We start from the raw sequence: 19,586 nt of genomic DNA, 5'->3' as shown, positions 1-19,586 counted from the left end.
CTTGGAGAGAAGTGCGTAAAAGTTGTAGGATACTGCACCAACCTGACATTGCAGTTGACAGTGTTGAATCCCAATCAGTTGCATTCCCATTTTCTATAAAGATAGGAAGGTGGTAGAACATTCAACTCTCAGGTTGCCAGATATACCTTCCACAGTCATTTGCCAGGGGATCTTGCTGAAGTGTGACTCAGTGCCTCCTCGTACAAACTGGCTTAGAAGGATCTGAACCTCTATCTCTCCTTCCTCTATCGAACAGAAGATTGTACCAATTGCACCTTGTTGCTGTTTTCATTTTATTTTGACTGAGTCAATTAATGGTGCTCCCTCGTTAGTGTGATGCTAACGTTCCACTTATTGTGCTCTTTTATGCCATTTTCTCTTCTGGCAGTCTGACAACAACCTCTGTCTCAGTCCAATCTGTGGATAACAACTACCAATTACCAATACTGCTACTGAATGGAAAAAGTCTATTTTCAATAAAGCTAGTTGTCTCAGATCCATTTAAACCAGCAGGTTTATAATGCAGTAGATAAGAAATTATTCTGGGCACTAAGTTGACATGGTTGTCACCATCACATGTAGGGTGCAGTGTGCTGATGAGCACTAAACAAAACACATAAGTCAGATGAATGAAGTTATTACTTAAGGCTTATTCACAATTTAGCTAAGTCCCTGTCAGAGCTGAGCCTGCCTATATCCTGCACGTCCATCCAGATGATTTTTAATCACAGCCAAGGATTTTATTTATATAGTTTTTCCTTTATTTCTTTAGATCACAGACTGGAGTCTTTTGCAAAGTCTGCCTGTGTGTTCATGGGGAATTCCTCTGAAATTATCCAAGTGAAAAGAAAAGATTTATGTAACTTTGTAACACATTCCTTTGGTAGATTTTACTGTTATAATGAACTGGCAACAAATTGAAAATAAATTGGGCTCTTTAATTATTAGTTTGCTTCTGAAGTAGAAAGGATATGATCCAAAGTTTGAAAGTGCTGCTGGTTTCAGGTAACATAAAATGAAAGGTTGGTTCTTAACTTGAACACGAGTGCTGGAATTTGAACTTTTTAAACGCTGGCTCCTTTTCAAGGCTTCCCCTTGAGCAAGCTACACCATCTTGTGTTATCTGGGAATGTAGGTGTTAGGTTACGTAGCCAAGGGCTAATGCATAATAACAGGGTTTATGGTAATGTAATGATTATGCAATTGTCCTAGTAATCTAGAGGTTTGGGCTAATAATCCATAAAATGTGAGTTCAAATCCCACTATGGCTGTTTGAGGATATGAATTCAATCTATGAAAGTTGGAAGATTGTCATTAAAAACCTAGGGGAGGATCTTCGGCTCGGCGAGTGGGGGCGAGGCCTGCTCGCCGAGGCGTAAAATGACGTGGGGTGTGTCGGGCGTGTGTACCGACATTACCGTGTGTCATTTAGATTTTCAGTTCAGCAGGTGCGCAGCCAATTCGGCTGCGCGCCCGCTGAACTGTCAAAGGCCCATTAAGACCATTTAACTAACAATTAAAATAATTAACGGAGCTGCCCATTCAACCTTAAGGTTGGTGGGCAGGCGAAGAGCCCAGGCGGCCTTCGCATTTTTCATGGAACCTCATCCATGGGTGGGATGAGGTTTCATGAATGATTTTAAATTTTCTCAAAATTTTTTATTGAAATTAACGCACATGTTCCAGCTCATGTGACAGTTTCACATGAGGGGACATGTCATAAAAAATTTTTCAACACTTCATTGAACTGTTAAAACTTAAAACTAATCTCTTTCATTTTCTGCTCTCTTTCGTGCGCATGCGCGAAGGAGCACACTCCCGACTCAGGGAACCCCACCCGCCCGCACAGGGAGCGCACAACGCTTCTGGGTGCACATCACGCTGGGTGGGCCTGAATTACCCCGTCCACGTAAAATGGCGGCATGGGCCCGATCGGGGGCACTGATCGGGTCCGCACCCGCCCACACACAACCTCCCCGACGGGGGGAAAATTCTGCCCCTAATCCTTTACTGTCCTTATCTTGTCTGGTCTATACATGACTCCTAACCCAGACCAAAGTAATTGATTCTTAAGTGCTGTCCAAGTTGGCCTGGTAAACCACTCCTTTTAAAAGGGCAACTATGGGAATGGACAATAAATGATGATCCTTTCAGCCATGTCCACATCCCGAGACCAATAATTATATAAGGTCCATATCTGATGCAGCACCATAATCCTATACAAAAGATATAGAAACAGTCAAAAGTGGTTTAATTTATTCTTCTTAAACTTTTAACTTTTTGATGTGAAATATTATCAAAATATTTCTTCTACTTTTTCCTCCTGCACACTCTTTAAGAGAGTTGGCCAACTATATTCTAGTGAGGAATCTGATGTTCACTCCTTATGATCGAATCTGACTGTAAACCAAACAAAATTTTAACAGTGTTAGCAAACAATAGGATGTTGCGCTGGAACCACACAGTTCCACCTCTGCCTTTCCCACATAGCAACCTGTGTTTTTAGTGTGTGGCAATATCTGAAATTGCACTTTAATTTCCATGATGCACTTTAAACATTTCTGTCGAGGATCCCATGGGATGCTAATGAGGAAATACAAGCACTTTGCCTAGAATCCAACCACCACCATTCCAGTTTACTTCATAGTTCAAACAAATCCTTAACTCCTGCAGTTTAAGAGAGTTTTGCAGGCATGGGGCAAAGTGAGGTATAAATCAGCATAGATCTTGCTCGATTTTTGAGTCCAAAGTGGGCACCACAAAACTGAATGTTGCAACGCACTGCCGAGGGTCACGATGGTACCAGAAGGACACCTGATGGCTTGGGTACTCACTAGGTGCCCCGAGCAAAAATACAGGCATCATTAAAATATGCTAATAAAGGCCAATCCAGACCCATTTGAGAAGTTGGTGCCCGTGTATGCCTGAGAAACTTCCGAACCTTGTCCAGCAAATCATGGTGGGATTAGTCAGGAAGCAGCCTTCACAAGCATTATTTGAAAATGTCCTTATCTTAAGGACCCCCATGCTCTTAGATGATATGCGCAAACCCGCTGGTCAGCGGGCCAGTGCACTCAGAACAATGTTGATTTCATAAGTGGAACACTTGATCTCTTCATCTGTGCCCTCTGCAGCAAGGCTTGAATGCAAGCACTCTCACTAGCAAGCTGATTCCCAGGCCTTCTTATCCCGCTGCCCTTGATTCTGTTTACTAGTATTGGGAGCATGTAATGTAGCCCCCCTCTAGTCATTCCTCTGAACAACATGTGGTGTCAGTCTCTGAACTAGAGCCTATATCCCGGATTTTCCAGTCCCGCCCTTGGCAGGAAAGTCACAGGCAGGACGGAAAATATGGACTTTGGGTGGGAATTTCCGCTCCCACTGGTGGAAAATCCTAGCCTACAAATGTATAGTTGAGCGATGCTTCCTGTTCTGCAGTGCTGCCTTCTTATTCTTCTTCCACTCCTTCATGGCCATATTACAGGAAGCTTCTGGACCTAACTAGGGCAGTAGAGATGGCTTTAAACTAAGGAGCTGCGGGAAGACATCATGTGAGGGGAGATGTGGTAAATCAAAGGGAAACAACAAGGTAATAGAGCAGGGTAGCAATTTAGGTAATGATAACCAGAATATGGCAGGAAGGGACAGAGCACACAAAGAGTGCGTCAGCAGATAAGGCCAAAGATTGCAAAAATAGTAACACGGCAGAGTTAAAGGCTCTGTATCTGAATGCGTGCAGCATTTGTATCAAAATCGATGAATTGTTAGCGCAGATAGAAATATAAAATGTATGACCTGATAGCCATCACAGAGATATGCAAGGACACCAAGGCTGGGACCTGAATATTGAAGGGTATTTGGCATTTCAGAGACAGGAAGCAGGGAAAGGTGGTTGGGTAGCTCTGTTAATCAAAGATGTCATTAATACAGAAGTGAGAGATGACCTTAGTTTGGGTAGAGAAAAGAAATAGGAAAGGTAAGAGGTCAATTGTGGGAGTAGTTTATAGGCCCCCTAAAAGGAGGTATACTGTAGGATAGATTATACAGGAAGAAACAAATGGGGCATGTAAGAAAGGTACCGCAAAAATTATGGGTGACTTTAATCTACATGTAGATTGGATGAATCAGACTGGCAAAGATAGCCTGAGTTCATAAACTGTGTTCGGGACAATCTCTTTGAGCAATACATTCTTAGAGCCAACCAGGAGCAGTCCATTCTAGACCTAGTAATGTAAAATAAGACACGATTAATCAATAACCTCATGGTAAGAACATAAGAAATATGAGCAGGAGTAGGTTATTCAGCCCCTCAAGCCTGCCTGGCATTCAATAAGATCATGGCTGATCTGCCCCAGGCCTCAACTCCTCTTTCGTGCCAGCTTCTCATGGCCCTCAACTCCCCGATATTTCAAAAATCTATCTACCTCCTCTTTAAATACTTTCAGTGATCTAGCCTCCACAACTCTCTGGGGTAGAGAATTCCAGACATTCACTACCCTTTGAGAGAAGAAATTCCTTCACATCTCATTTTTAAATGAGTGTCCCCTTATTCTGTAACTATGTCCCCTAGTTTGAGATTCCCCCACTAGTGGAAACATCTTCTCAACATCCACCCTGTCAAGCCACCTCAGAATCTTGTACATTTCAACAAGATCACCCCTCATTCTTCTAAACTCTAATGAATAAAGGCCCTACCTGTTTAGCCGTAAAGGAGCCTTTAGGCGATAGCGACCATAACATGATAGAATTTCACGTTCAGTTTGAAGGGGAGACATGTGGGTCTAAGACTAGTGTTTTAAACCTAAATAAAAGTAACCATAAGGGTATGAAGGCAAAGCTGAGTAAAGTGAACTTGGAAACTAGGTTAAAAGGTAGGACAGGAGAGATGCAGTGTCAGACTTTTAAGGAGATACTTAATAACTCTCAACAAAGATTTATCCCAGTGAAAAAGAAAGACCCTTTGAGAAGGATGCATCATCCGTGGCTAAATAAGGAAGTTAAGGATTGTACAGAAACACTGTACAAATCTGCAAAGATTAGTAATAGGCCAGAAGGGTGATCAGGTTTTAAAAACCAGCAAAAAAAGACTAAAAAAAATAAAGAGGGAAAAAGTAGGGTATGAGAGAAAGCTAAGCTAGTAATATAAAACTGAAAGTAATAGTTCCTACAAGTAATTAAATAGGAAAAGAGTAGCTAGTGTTGGTCCTATAGAGAACGAGTCTGAGAAATTGATAATGAAAAATAAAAAAATGGGCTGAGGCATTGAACTAGTCTTAACTGTAGAAGACCTAGAAAGCTTCCCAAAAATACTTGAAAATCAAGAGATGAAAGGAAAGGGGGAACTTAATACAATCACCATCACCAGGGAAAAGGTGCTGGGAAAACTATTAGACCTAAAGGCTGAAAAGTCCCCAGGACCAGATGGCCTACATCCTAGGGCCTTAAAAGAAGTGGCTACAGAGATAGTAGAGGCATTGGTTGCAATCTTCCAAAATTCCTAAGAATCTGGAACGTTGTAACACTTTTATTCAAGAAAGGAGGGAGACAGAAAGCAAGAAACTACAGGCCAGACATCTGTCATAGGGAAATTGCAAGTATCTATTATTAAGGAGGTTATAGCAGTATACTTAGAAAATTATAATGGAATCAGGCAGAATCAACACGGTTTTTTGAAAGGGAACTCGTATTTAACTAAATTATTAGTTTATTGAGGCAGTAACAAGAAAGCTGGATAAAAGGGAACCCATAGACGTGGTGTACTTGAATTTCCAAAAGGCATTTGATAAGGTGCCACATCAAAGGTTACTTCATAAGGTGTAGGGAGTAACATAGTAGCATGGATAAAGGATTGGTTGGATAACAGGAAGCAGAGGGTAGGGATAAATGGGTCTTTTTCAGGTTGGCAAGCTGTAATTAGTGGAGTGCCAAAGGGATCAGTGCTGGGGCCTCAACTATTTACAATCTACATCATGACTTGGATGAAGACACTGAATGTATGGTAGCTAAATTTGTCGATGACACCAAGGTAGGTAGGAAAGTAACTTGTCAAGAGGAGATAGAGAGTCTGCAAAGGGATGTAAGTAGGTTAAGTGAGTGGGGAAAAATTTGGAAGATGGACTATAATGTGGGAAAATGTGAACTTGTCCACTTTAGCAGGAAGAGTAGAAAAGCAGTATACTATTTAAATGGAGACGGATTGCAGAATTCAGTGGTACAGATGGATCTGGGTGTCTTGATACATGAATCACAAAAAGTTAGTATGCAGGTACAGCACGTGATTAGGAAGGCAAATGGAATGTTGGCATTTATTGTAAGGGGAATGAAATATAAAAGTAGAGAAGTTTTCCTGTAGCTGTACAGGACCTGGGTGAGACCACATCTTGGAGTATTGTGTACAGTTTTGTTCTCCTTATTTGATAAAGAATATAATTGCATTAGAAGCAGTTCAGAGAAAGTTCATTTGAATCATTCCTGGGTTGAAGGGCTTATCTTATGAAGAAAGGTTGAACAAGGCAGGCCTGTCTCCTTGGAGTTTAGAAGAATGAGAGGCGATCTTATAGAAACATATCAAGTCCTGGGCAGACTTGATAGGGTGGATACCTGGAGGATGTGTCTCCTTGTGGGGGAGAGTAGAACTAGGGGACTCAGTTTAAGAATAAAGAGGTTGACAAGATGAGGAGAATTTTTTTCTCTTAGGGGGTCATTAGTATGTGGAAATCTCTTCCACAGAGAGCAGTGGAGGCAGGGTCATTGAATTTATTCAAGGCTGAATTAGGTAGATTTCTGATATATGAAGGAGTCAACGTTTATGGAGGGGGCAGACAAGAAAGTGGAGTTGACACACAACCAGATCAGCCACGATCTTATCGAATGGTGAAGCAGGTACAGAGGGCCGAATGACCTACTCCTGCTGCTAAGTCCTATGTTCCTATGGCAGTAAGGGACAAGACCTAGCGTTTAGTGGCATGGGTAATCAGAGACAGATGAGTGGCTTCTGAAACCAGCAGCAATTTGTCATGCATAATTTATGGGAGTGAGATTTAAGCAAAAAGAGAGCCAGAGAAAGATGGTAGAAAACCATGTGGGACTTGTTCTCTCTCCTCACCAGATGTGCCTTCTGTCCACAATGTCCATCATCTCTCCTTCCAATGGGAACAGCACATGGATGAATAGTATCCCTCTGCCCTTGGTTGCCTGCTCCCTCTTATTGCGTGCAAGCATGTCCTGCAAGAAGGTGAGGAGTGTGTTAATGCTCTCTCTCTTTTAAGATGGAGATGAGGAGAGTTTTTTTTCTCTCAGAGGCTCATCAGTGGTGGAATTCTCTTCCCCAGAAAGCAGTGGTAGCTGGGTCATTGAATTTATTCAAGGATAGATAGATAGATTTTTGATAGGCAAGGGAGTCAAGGGTTTTGGGGCACAGGCAAGAAAGTGGAGTTGTGATCCCAACCAGATCATCCATGATCTTATCGAATGGCACAGCAGACTCAAAGGGCTGAATGGCCTACTCCTGCTCCTGAGTCCTATGCTCCTTGGCCCTAGTAGAGGGATACTTTGAGGATGTATATATCAGGGTAGAAAAGTGTTGCTGGTGTGTGAAATATGGCAGAGGTTTGAGGCTATGAGAGGAGTAATAGCAATCGAGGAAAGTAGCAGGTGCATAGTGCTGCAGTAGGAGCAGAAGGAGCTGGTGTGAAGTGTGTGCAGCTCTGGAAGAGTGCCTGGGATTGGGGGCTGGGGGTGTTGGGAATGGGGAAGGTTAGGGGTATGAATGCGTGGGCTAGAGGCCATGTAAAGCTAAGGAGATGATTAATGAGAGATATGAGCTAGGAGGCTTACCTTAGCTAACCTTGTGAAGTCATTGAACTTTTTCTTGCACTGCAGCCATGGTTCTGGTGCTCACCTGCTCTGCCACTCTGTCTCCTTGTATTGGGCAACATGCCTGGATATCTTCCAGATGCCTGGTGGAAAGAACATGTCCTTCTCCCTGTTGATCATAGAATACCGCACTTTGAATATTTGGCAATGTTTTCCATTCCTCTTATTGTTAGATTCAATCAGTTGGTACCATTCTTGCTTCTGAATCAGAGGTTGTGGGTTCATATTCAAGTCCAAGAATTCCGCACATCATCTAAGTCATATCTGCAGGGCTGTCGAGACAGAGCAGAGGAATGGAAATGACTGGATTGCTCTACAAAGAGCTGCCATGGACCTATTAAGCTGAATAGCCTCCTTCTGTACCATAATGGATCTATGACATATGCATGATACTACAGACATATTCTATTTTTGGATGTGTTTACCTTCCAAATGTTCAACCAATGGCCTGGCTATCTGTTTAGGTGAGCATTAATGGCCCCACAACACTTTTGTCCACATCCTGAGAGCAAATAAATAAAAAGATTAGGCCAAGTCAAAACCTTTGCTGCCCAGAACAAACCATAGAACCATAGAAAGGTTACACCACAGAGAGAAGCCATTCGGCCCATCATGTCCACACTGGCCAAAAAAAGAGAAAAAATGAAACAAGCCACTCGTTTTTAATCCCACTTTCCAGCACCTGGTCTGTAACCTTGCAGGTTACAGCACTTCAGATGCAGATCCAGATTCCTTTTAAATGAGTTGAGCATTTCAGTCTCAACCACCAATTTAGTTTGTGAATTCCAGACGCCCACCACTCTCTGGTTGAAAAGGTTTTTCCTCATGTTCCCTCTAATCTTTCTAATAATCATCTTAAATCTATGACCCCTGGTAATTGAACACTTAGCTAGGGTAAACAGGTCTTTCCTGTCTACCCTATCTAGGCCACTCATAATTTTGTACACCTCAATCAGGTCACCCCTCAGCCTCCTCAGTTCCAAGGAAAACAACCCCAGCCTATCCAATCTTTCCTCATAGCTGCAATTTTCAAGCCCTGGCAACATTCTTGTAAATCTCCTCTGTACTCTCTCCAGAGCAATTATGTCCTTCCTGTAATGTGGTGAACAGAACTGTACACAAAATTTCAGCTAACCAGCATTTCATACAGCATCCCTGCTTTTGTATTCAATACCTCATTCAATGAAGGAAAGCATTCCATATGCTTTCTTTACCACCTTATCCACCTGTCCTGCTACCTTTAGGGACCTGTGGACATGTACTCCAACTCTCACTTCCTCAAGTCCTCTCAATATCCTCCCGTTTATTGAGTATTCCCTTGCTTTGTTTGTCCTCCCCAAATGCATTGCCTCACACTTTTCCAGATTGAATTCCATTTACCATTTTTCCACCCACTCGACTTGATATAATTCAGGAGACAACAGCTATCCTCTTCACTATCAACAACACAGTCAATTTTTGTGTCATCTCTAAATTTTCCGATCATGACTCCCACATTTAAGCCCAAATCATAAATATACAATAAACAGCAAGGGTCCCAGCACAGAGCCCTGTGGACGCCACTGAAAACCACTTTCCATTCGCAAAAACATCCATCAACCATTACCCTTTGCTTAAGCTAAAAGCAAAATACTGCGGATGCTGGAAATCTGAAACAAAAACAGAAAATGCTGGAAAAGCTCAGCAGGTCTGGCAGCATCTGTGGAGAGAGAAACAGAGTTAATGTTTTGAGTCCATATGACCCTTCTTCAGAGCTGAAGAGAAGTGGAAATGTGAGGAAATTTATATGTTTAAGGTGGGTGGGGCAGGTGAAGCTGGACTGAAGGCCAGCGGTATGTGGGGACAAAGGAGGGATTGACAAAGATGCCTTGGACTAAAGGACAAAGGGAGTGTTAATGGTAGTGGTTAGTACTAAAAAAGGTGCTGATAGTGGCATAAAGGTAAGAAAACAGAATGTGATAATAACAGAACAAGGGTAGCATTGAGTGAAAGAACAACATTCAATAAAGTAACAGTTAGCTCTGTAGGGTATGGGGTGGTGGAGGGGTGGTGGGGGGGAGAAAAAGGATCGGAAATGGTATAGAAGGGGGGGATAAAAAGGGGAATAAAACCACGGATAAATGAATAAAAATAAAAATAAGTGGATAAAAAATAAAAATGAATGTAGAAAAAAGGGGGTTAGAAAAAGGGGGTAAGGATGGAGGAGAGAGTTCATGGTCTGAAGTTGTTGAACTCAATGTTAAGTCCGGAAGGCTGTAATGTGCCTAATCGGAAGATGAGGTGCTGATCCTCCAGTTTGCGTTGGGCTTCACTGGAACATTGCAGCAGGCCAAGGACAGACACATGGGCATGAGAGCAGGGTGGAGTGTTGAAATGGCAAGCGACAGGGAGGTCTGGGTCATGCTTGCGGACAGACCGGAGGTGTCCCGCAAAGCAGTCACTCAGTCTGCGTTTGCTCTCCCCGATGTAGAGGAGACCGCATTGGGAGCAGCGGATGCAGTAGACTAAATTGAAGGAGGTGCAAGTGAAGTGCTGCTTCACCTGAAAGGAGTGTTTGAGCCCTTGGATGGTGAGGAGGGAGGAGGTAAAGGGACAAGTGTTGCATTTTCTGCAATTGCATGGGAGATGCCGTGGGAAGGGGGTTGAGGTGTAGGGGGTGATGGAGGAGTGAACCAGGGTGTCCCTGAGGGAATGGTCCCTACGGAATGGTGACAGACAGATGAGGGGAAGATGTGTTTGGTGGTGGCATCATGCTGAAGTTGGCAGAAATGGCGGAGGATGATCCTTTGAATGGGGAGGCTGGTGGGGCGAAAAGTGAGGGCAAGGGGGGCCCTATCATAGTTCAGAGAGGGAGGGGAAGTTGTGAGGGTAGAGGCATGGGAGATGGGTTGGACATGGCTGAGAGCCCTGTCAACCACACTGTGGGGGAAACCTTGTTTAAGGAAGAAGGAAGACATGTCAGAAGTGCCGTTTTGGAAAGTGGCATCATCAGAACAGATGTGATGGAAGTAAAGAGACTGAGAGAATGGGATGGAATCCTTACAGGAAGCGGGGTGTGAGGAGCCGTGGTCGAGGTAGCTGTGGGAGTCGGTGGGCTTGTAATGAATATTGGTGGGCAGTCTATCACCAGAAATGGAGACAGAGAGGTCAAGGGAGGGAAGGGAAGTGTGAAGATAGACCATGTGGAAGTGAGAGAGGGGTGGAAATTGCAAGCAAAATTGATAAATTTTTCCAGGTCCAGAATGAGAGCATGAAGCAGCACCGAAACAGTCATTGATGTACCAAAACAAGAGTTGTGGGAGGGGGCCTTAGTAGGACTGGAACAAGGAATGTTCCACATACCCCATAAAGAGACAGGCATAATTGGGACCCATGCGGGTTCCCATAGCCACACCTTTTATTTCCTCCAAATAAAAGGTGTTGTGTTGCTATGGGTACCAATTTAGAACTTTTACTTCTGTTCCTTTGTCTTTTTCCATAATGATGCTGTATCTAACTGTATTATGGTCACTATCTCCAAAATGGTCCCCCATTGCTACTTCATCCACTTGCCCAGCTTCATTTCCTAAGACTAAATCCAGAATTGCACTCCCTCTCATTGAGCTAGTTGCATGCTGGCTGAAAAAGTTCCCTTGAATGCAGTTCAAGAATTTTGAGTCCTCTGTGCCCTTCACACTATTTGTATCACAAATTGTATTCAAATCCCCAACTATTACTGCCCACTTGTTGTTGCACTCAGAACCTGGGCACTTTCCAGGTTATAGCATTCATGAGTGAGAACCCACCTTCACTTCCATTGACCAGGTATAGTAGTGTCGCATCACCTGAGATCAACTAGTCAGAGATTAGGTGCTCTGCGTCCTCTGAAAGGCTGAATACTGTGTCACTCAAAACATTTACCCACAGAACTATCAGAGATAGGGTACGACAAGAGGTGTTAAGAGACCTTCCCTCTCTTCGATTTTCTACTCTTCCCTTTGCTCCTGAAGACATGACATCCCTTGCTGGATATGGGTCCACTAACCCTCAACTGCTCCTACCCCAAGTGCCCATTGCTTGCAATGCAAAGGTTACCGCTTACCGTGGCTTATTTTACGATCTCTGTTAATCATGAAACTTCTGGGCTACTCTGAGGTGATTTGTAAACCATAGCGGGAGTAAGTAAGCATTTAAAAAATATAGAACAACGCTTTTGCCAGAAAGCGAGATGATTTGCGAAGTACATTCTCACTTAGCCATTACTCCAGACGCCTTCGAAGTTTTCCACAAACAAAGCGGAAGTTTGGGGCGGGGGGTAAGCGTGCAGCCCGGCAGGGCAGGGATAGCCCAAATCCACCGCTGTGTGTTCAGAAACTACATACCTGACCAAACCTGTGACTGTGTGTGTGAGTGTGTTTATCCAGGCCCCTCCCTGAGGGGATTTTTAAAACACACCCATCCCAGAGCATTTTCTGATAAACCTGTCTGATGACTTTCGGAGACAGCAAAGACTAGGAGCAACGTCCCTGCTCCGGTGCACCTGCAACACAGAGAGAGGCACCACTGTGCTCCTGTGGAGAACTCCTGACAGTCACTGCAGGTAGGAAGCTAACTTGTGCGCGCTGGAGTATTGTGCTTTGAACCAATATCGACTCCACATCAATTGATGACTCTAAGGGAAAATTGTGATATGTGACAGCTAAGTTTTTTTTATATAAAGAATACTAGTTTTTAATCTCATTTAAGCAGGGGTAGTCCTGCATGGGTTCAACATCAGACTGCCAATGTAGGTTGTTGAATATCTTGGCATCTGCTCATGTATGTGGGACCAGGCCGATCTACTTGATTCCTTTGCTGAGGCAGGGGGTCAGGAATATTGTGACTTGTATGTTTTTGCGTCTGGACGGAAATTAGTTAGTCAGCCACTTGGACAGAAAAAGACAAGAGCGTGCTGGAAATCATAACTGGAATTAGAACCATAGAAAAGTTACAGCACAGAAGGAGGCCATTCGGCCCATCTTGTCCATGCCAGCCCGAGGACACCCAGGTGCCCTTTCTAATCCCACTTTCCTGCACCCAGCCCATAGCCCTACAGCTTACAGCACTTTAGGTGCAGGTCCAGGTACTTTTTAAAAGAGTTTAAAGTTTCTGCCTCTACCACCAACCTGGGCAGTGAATTCCAGACACCCACTACCCTCTGCATAAAAAAATTCTTCCTCATGTCCCATCTACACCTTCTGCCACTTATCTTGAATCTATATCCCCTGGTCCTAGAATCCTCCATCAAGGGAAACAATTTTATCCTGTCCACTCTATCTATTCCCCTCATAATTTTGTACACCTCAATCAAGCCACCTCTCAGCCTTCTTTGTTCCAAGGAAAATAACCCCAACTTATCCAATCTCTCCTCGTAGCTACACTTTTCTAACCCTGGCAACATTCTTGTAAACCTCCTCTGCACTCTCTCCAGAGCTATTACGTCCTTCCTGTAATGTGGTGACCAGAACTGCACACAATACTCCAGTTGTGGCCTCACCGGTGTTTTATACAATTCCAACATTATATCCTTACTTTTATATTCTATACCTCTACCAGTGAAGGAGAGCATTCCATATGCCTTCTTTACAATCTTGTCTACTTGAACTGCTGCCTTCAGGGACCTGTGTACTTGTACGCCAAGATCTCTCACTTCATCTACCCCTCTTAGTATATTCCCATTTATTTTGTAATCCCTGTAACTGTTTGACCTCCCTAAATGTATGACCTCACACTTCTCTATGTTAAAATTTTGACCCCAAACGACAACATTAAATACCAAAGCTTTTAAAAATAAGTTCCGTGAGATAGGGAAAGATTTATGGTATTGTATTAACCTGATGTATAACTTTGTAATCAATCTGTAAGAAGATAAAGAAAAAATATTTTAAAACTGACAGGTGCAAAGATTATTTCTGTAGAATGTTCTTGAGGGAAGATATTTTAAAGTTGTGTAACTATACTCTGAGATTAAAATATAATAGTGTAAAGAAGCATGCAATTGCTTCTGTACTGTTTTATAAGAACATAAGAAATAGGAGCAGAAGACCATACCGCCCATGGAGCCTGTTCTGCCATTCAATACCATCATAGCTAATCTTGGGCTTCAACTGCACTTTCCAAACCGCTCCCCATATCCCTTGATTCCTTGAGAGACCAAAAATCTGTCTATCTCAGCTTTGAATATATTCAATGATGGAGCGTCCACAATCCTCTGGGGTGGATAATTCCAAAGATTCACAACCCTTTGAGTGAAGAAATTTCTCCCCATCTCAGTCCTAATGATCAGCCCCTTATTTTAAAACTGTGCCCCTTGTTCTGGATTCCTCAGCCAGGGAAACTAATGTCTCAGTGTCTACCCATAATCTTGAATGTTTCAATGAGAGCACCTCTCATTCTTCTAAACTCCAGAGAATATAGACCCAACTAACTCAGCCTCTCATGAAAGGACAACCCTTTCATCCCAGGGACCAAGCTATTCAATCTTTGCTGTACTGCCTTCAATGCAAGTATATCCCTCCTTAAATATGGAGACCAAAATTTCACCCAGTATTCCAGATGTGGACTCACCAAAGCCATGTACAATTGTAGCAAGGTTTCTTTATTCATGTACTCCAAACCTCTTGTAACAAAGGCCAACAGGCCATTTGCTTTCTCAATTCCTTGCTGTACCCACATGCTAACTTTTTGTGTTTCTTGTACAAGTACACAAAAGTCTTCTTAAACATCAACATTTATAAGTTTTGTCCCTTTAAAAAATATTCTGCATTTCTATTCTTACATTCAAAGTGAATAACCTAACACTTTCACATTTTACCCCATTTGCCACCTTTTCCCACTTGCTCAGCCTGTCTATATCTCTTTGTAACCTCTTAATGTCCTCCTCACAGCTTGCATTCCCACCTAGCTTTGTATCGTCAGCAAACTTAGATGCATTAACCTCTGTCTCTTTGTCTAGTGTAGATTATAAATAGCTGAGACTCCAGCACCTATCCTTGTGGCACACCATTAGTCAGAGCCTGCCAACTTGAAAATGCCCCATTTGTCCCTACTCTCTGCTTCTGTTAGCCAGTCCTCTGTCCATGCTAATATATATTACCCTCAACTTCTTGAGCCTTATTTTGTGTATTAACTTTTTGTGTGACACCTTATCAAATGCCTTTTGGAAATCCAAATATACTAACATCTACTGGTTCCCCTTTATCTACCCTACTAGTTACACCCTCAAAAAACTCTAATAAATTTGTCAAATAGGATTTCTCTTTTGTACACCACTTTGACTTGAGCTAATCATATTATGCTTTTCTAGGTGCAAAGATTATTTCTGCAGAATGTTTTTGAGTGAAGATATTTTAATGCTGTTTGGATCAGTGTAACTATAGCTCCCAGATCAAAATATAACAGTGTAAAGAAGTATGCAATTGTTTTTGTACTGTTTTATAAGAATACAGCCCATTGAGACTGTTCTCCAATTCACTTCCCCTATGACTGATGTCAAGCTAACTGACCTATAGCTCTCTGTTTTCACTCTCCCTTCTTTCTTGAATAGCGGTGTTACATTTGCTAATTTCCAATCTGCTGGGCTGTTCCAAAATCTAGGGAATTTTGGAAGATCATAGCCATGTATATGTAAAGAGCTCTCAAGAAATCTAAGCTGTAAATCAGAAATGTTTAAACAATAAGTGCTATAAATAGCTCAGTTGCAGTATGTGAGTAAATTGTGATTTTATTTTTTTAAATCCCTCTTCTCTCATTCGCATTCTCTACCAGTTTGCTTGCCCTCTTTGCTGGATAATGTCATTTATTGGATGATAACAGTGTTGGTGACACTGTAAATGTAGCCCAAGGATTCCCCACAAACACTATTTCCAGCAAAATAGTAAAAGAATCCCTCCAGAACATGTTTACATTTTGCTAGCACTTCAGAAATAGTGGCATTATTTTTATTATGTTGCATAGTGGCCAGAGGAAGTTTGCTGCTCCTCAGACAGTGATTCCCTGCTGAGGTAGAGTCACCCTCTGGTACTTTGCCCAAGTGCCCATTATTTTCATGTATGAGCATTGACAGCAAGAATTGGCAACTAATCTGACCAAGGGAGATATCACAGTTGAACCTGATCCCACCCTCACAGAAGGACCATCCACATGCATTTTCAGTGGTGGTGGGTATTCACCAAATAGCAACCAAAAGCAGGAACCCTGGCAGATCTTTTACTCCTCCCTAACACACTCACGTTTGAGACAAATGTAACATCTCAAATGCTGAACACACAATCTGCCCTAACAATACAAATCTGGGATTGAACCTGAAACTTTCTTTATGTGAGTTTATTATTGTCAACTGTGGTGCAGTGGGTAGCACCCTTATCTCTGAGGTAGAAGGTTGTGGGTTCTAAGCCCCAAATCCTGGACTCCAGTAGGATAGTTATTCAGACAGAATTGAATGTTGCAGGGTGAAGAACTGAGTGGGAGCCAAAGAAAACTCATCTACAATAAGCAAAGGACTGAGTTTAAAAACTGGAGGTGAATGAGTAGGTATTGTAAAATATTGCACAACTTTATTTAGGGGAATTTAGCCAATATTTGTCCCTCAATCAATATCATGAAAAATATTATCTGGTCATTGTCACATTGCTGTTTTTGGAACTTACTGTGTGCAAATTGGCTGCTGAGTTTCCTACATTACAACAGTGACTACATTTCAAAAGTATTTCATTGGCTGTCAAGTGCTTTAGGACATCCTGTTGTTGTGAGAGGGTCTGGAATGACTAGGAGAAAAAATTTCATCCCCTTCCTCCTGAACTCACCATAGGTCCAGTGCTGGAAGTCCTGCGGCTGATCTTTGTGACTTCTTCGCATGGCCTCTAGGGCACTGCTGGAGTTATCAATACGCTGGTTACATCTTGATGAAATGCAAGGTCAAATTTTGCTTGGTCCTCCTGTGTATAACTGTTAGTGGGCTGGTTTGCAGTTATGTTACATATGAAGTTGGGCACAAAGCTAACTCTAGGCCTTAATATTAAATGCGACAGATAAGGTGAACCTCACATATTATTTCCAAGTGAGTCAGACAAGTAGGGCCAGAAGAAAATTACTGAAAAATAAATTTTTAAAACTGATGTCAAAGGAAAAAAAATGCACAACAGTAAACATTATAAATAATCTACCAATGGAGGTACTACAGTCAAAACTTCAGGGATTCAAAGTACAGTTGGGTGCTAGGCCGGATGAGTTGTATTACTAGAGGCAAAAGCTTGATTGGTTGAATGTCCTTTTCTTAGTCATCATTTATCTTATCTTCTAACAGTAATACAAATGTTTAAATGGTTCAGTCTGTTTAAAAGGGACAAGATTGTGTTTATGTGCTCCATGTTTGAACAGCTCCAGATAATTTTTCAATTATGTGGAGAGTAACATTACACCTAAGTCACAGGTTAAAGCAATTTAAAGACAATTTATATATTGGTGAAATATATGTTTTTGTAATTGGACTTTTAAAAAATTTGATTGTTTTTCCAAATCATGATTGACACCATGGATTACAGTGTAATTGATAGTTAATAGTTCAATTTTGAAATATTTTGGAAAGATAATTGCTATAGTTGATTTAGTAATAATTTGGGAGTTGTGAGTCAGTTAAATGATGTTTCTTTCTCTCCACCCTCTATCCCCACCTTAATATGGAATGTCTTCTCAGTGCAAGTACTTAACATCTAGTTGCTGGTTGAACACAGGTCCAATCACTAAGCTGAATCTGTTCAAGAGGCAATCTTGCAAGTAACTCACAAATTTGAGACCTTCAGACTGGGTGCTAAGTAATTGGCCTGGCTTTCAGCCTGAGTTTCTCAATTTTAACAGAAGTAAGAATTCCTAATTATGAGGACAATTCTATGTTTCTAATTCTGAGTGTTCAAAATACCGAGTGTGAGCCTGCCCTGATTATTGTGACCTGTTGGTGAAAATGAGTACAGTTCCACCAACACTCAAGAAGCTTGACACTATCCAGGACAAAGCAGCCCGCTTGATTGGCACTCCATCCACAAACTGATGAACTGCGGCAGTAGTGTGTACCGTCTACAAGATGCACTGTGGGAACTCACCAAGACTCCTTAGGCAGCACCTTCCAAACCCACGATCACTACTATCTAGAAGGACAAGGGCAGCAGATAGATGGGAACACCGCCACCTGCAAGTTCGCCTCCGAGCCACTCACCATCCTGACTTGGAAATATATTGCCATTCCTTCACTGTCAACTGGGTAAAAATCCTGGAACTCCGTCCCTTAACAGCACTGTGGGTGTGCCTATGCCACATGGACTGCAGCAGCTCATGAAGGCAGCTCACCACTACCTTCTCAAGGGCAACTAAGGATGGGCAATAGATGCTGGCCTAGCCAGCAACACCCATATCACATTAATGAATTTTTAAAAAAGTTTAAATGGAACAGGTATAAAAATTTTTACAAAAGGCACTTTTAATGCTGTTTCATGTGGTAAGGACAGAAGTTCAGGGTACACTTTGCATTTGTGTTCCATCTGAGCAAAAATATGCATTTCTTAAATAAGTCTTTAATAAGGCTATCATTTAGCATAAACAGTTGTTCTCTGATTGCATTTTAGGTTGTGAACAAAACAGAACTTGAGTGGTAATAATAAATGGAAGAAAAGTCCAATATACCCATTTTACATTCCCTTTAACATATACAATAAGTTGCACTTACATTTGCACCCTTAATATAAAGAAATGTCCCAAAATCAAAGTTTGCAACAACAAATAAAAGAGCCATGCAACACTATGTTACTCAAGCACTTGGGAATGTACACTTGCCTAGTTGCATGAAACAATCAGCGAAGGTCATTTATATTCTTATCTGCCCTCCTTCCCTTTAGGTCTACTGAATGCTGTTCTCAAATTAAAAAATCATCAAAACAATAGTTTTCTGCCAATGTTATAATGTCTCTTTTTAGGAGTTGGGAGCAACATGACATGGTTGCTTCAACTCAGTGCTGTACACCAAGGCCAAATTGATGGCACAAAAGTTTGCTTTCCTAGATAGGCGTTAAGAATTAAGAGCAAATTATTACAGGCAATCTCAATTATTTGCCAGGAGGCAGCTTATGGAATGATTGGAATTTGTATGAATTAGCATTGAGTATTTCGGGTGGTTGAGAATAATACACGGTCAGTGTGGGAGGATGCAACTATGAGGCAGGTTTATTCCCACACTTCATCAACCGGAAAGAGATCCATTGGCAATCTAGTCAAAACTTTATGCATTTGTGCACTTCATATCCATCACCAGACCATTCAAAACCATGCCATCTTAATGATTTTGAGATGAGTTTGACTCTATATCCTCTCCATCACCAAAACCACTTCCACCTCTGTAACATCGCCTGTCTCCACTCTTGTCTCAACACAGGTTCCAGAAAAATGCTCATGCCCTTGTTATTACCTCGACATTTGACTGTTCCAATGCTCTCCTAGTTGGCCTCCCAATATCCACCTACTGTAAACCTGAGGTCATCTAAAGTTCTGCTGTCCATATTCGTAACTTGTACCAAGTTACATTCACCCATCAACCTGTGCTCACTGATTTACATTAGCCCCAGGTCTGGAAATGCGTTAATTTTAAAATTTTCATCCTTGTATTCAAATCCCTCCCTAGATTGTCCTCCTCCCTTAAGCCTCTTTCA

The 19,586-nt window shown here is 42.0% G+C and overlaps 1 protein-coding gene and 1 long non-coding RNA gene across 3 annotated transcripts in view; one reads left to right on the top strand and one right to left on the bottom strand.

Moving 5' to 3' along the window:
* Positions 1-654: 654 nt before the first annotated feature.
* Positions 655-8,195, bottom strand: LOC144690160 (uncharacterized). The gene is made up of 3 exons (XR_013578779.1): positions 7,837-8,195; positions 7,106-7,224; positions 655-826 (listed from the first exon to the last, which is right to left on the bottom strand). It is a non-coding gene; the product is annotated as an uncharacterized LOC144690160 (long non-coding RNA).
* Positions 8,196-12,341: 4,146 nt separating this feature from the next.
* Positions 12,342-19,586, top strand: part of LOC144689861 (neuroblast differentiation-associated protein AHNAK) — a 55,903-nt gene continuing 48,658 nt past the window's right edge. For both annotated transcript variants that reach the window (XM_078557310.1, XM_078557311.1), the window contains exon 1: positions 12,342-12,454. The gene's annotated coding sequence lies outside the window, so the exon portion shown is untranslated. The remainder of the gene's footprint in view (positions 12,455-19,586) is intronic.

Source organism: Cetorhinus maximus, chromosome 14 (genome assembly GCF_964194155.1).
Source record: "Cetorhinus maximus chromosome 14, sCetMax3.hap1.1, whole genome shotgun sequence".
Taxonomy (NCBI): Eukaryota; Metazoa; Chordata; class Chondrichthyes; order Lamniformes; family Cetorhinidae; genus Cetorhinus; species Cetorhinus maximus.
The sequence above is the reverse complement of the archived record's forward strand: the minus strand, read 5'-3'. Positions and strand labels throughout refer to the sequence as shown.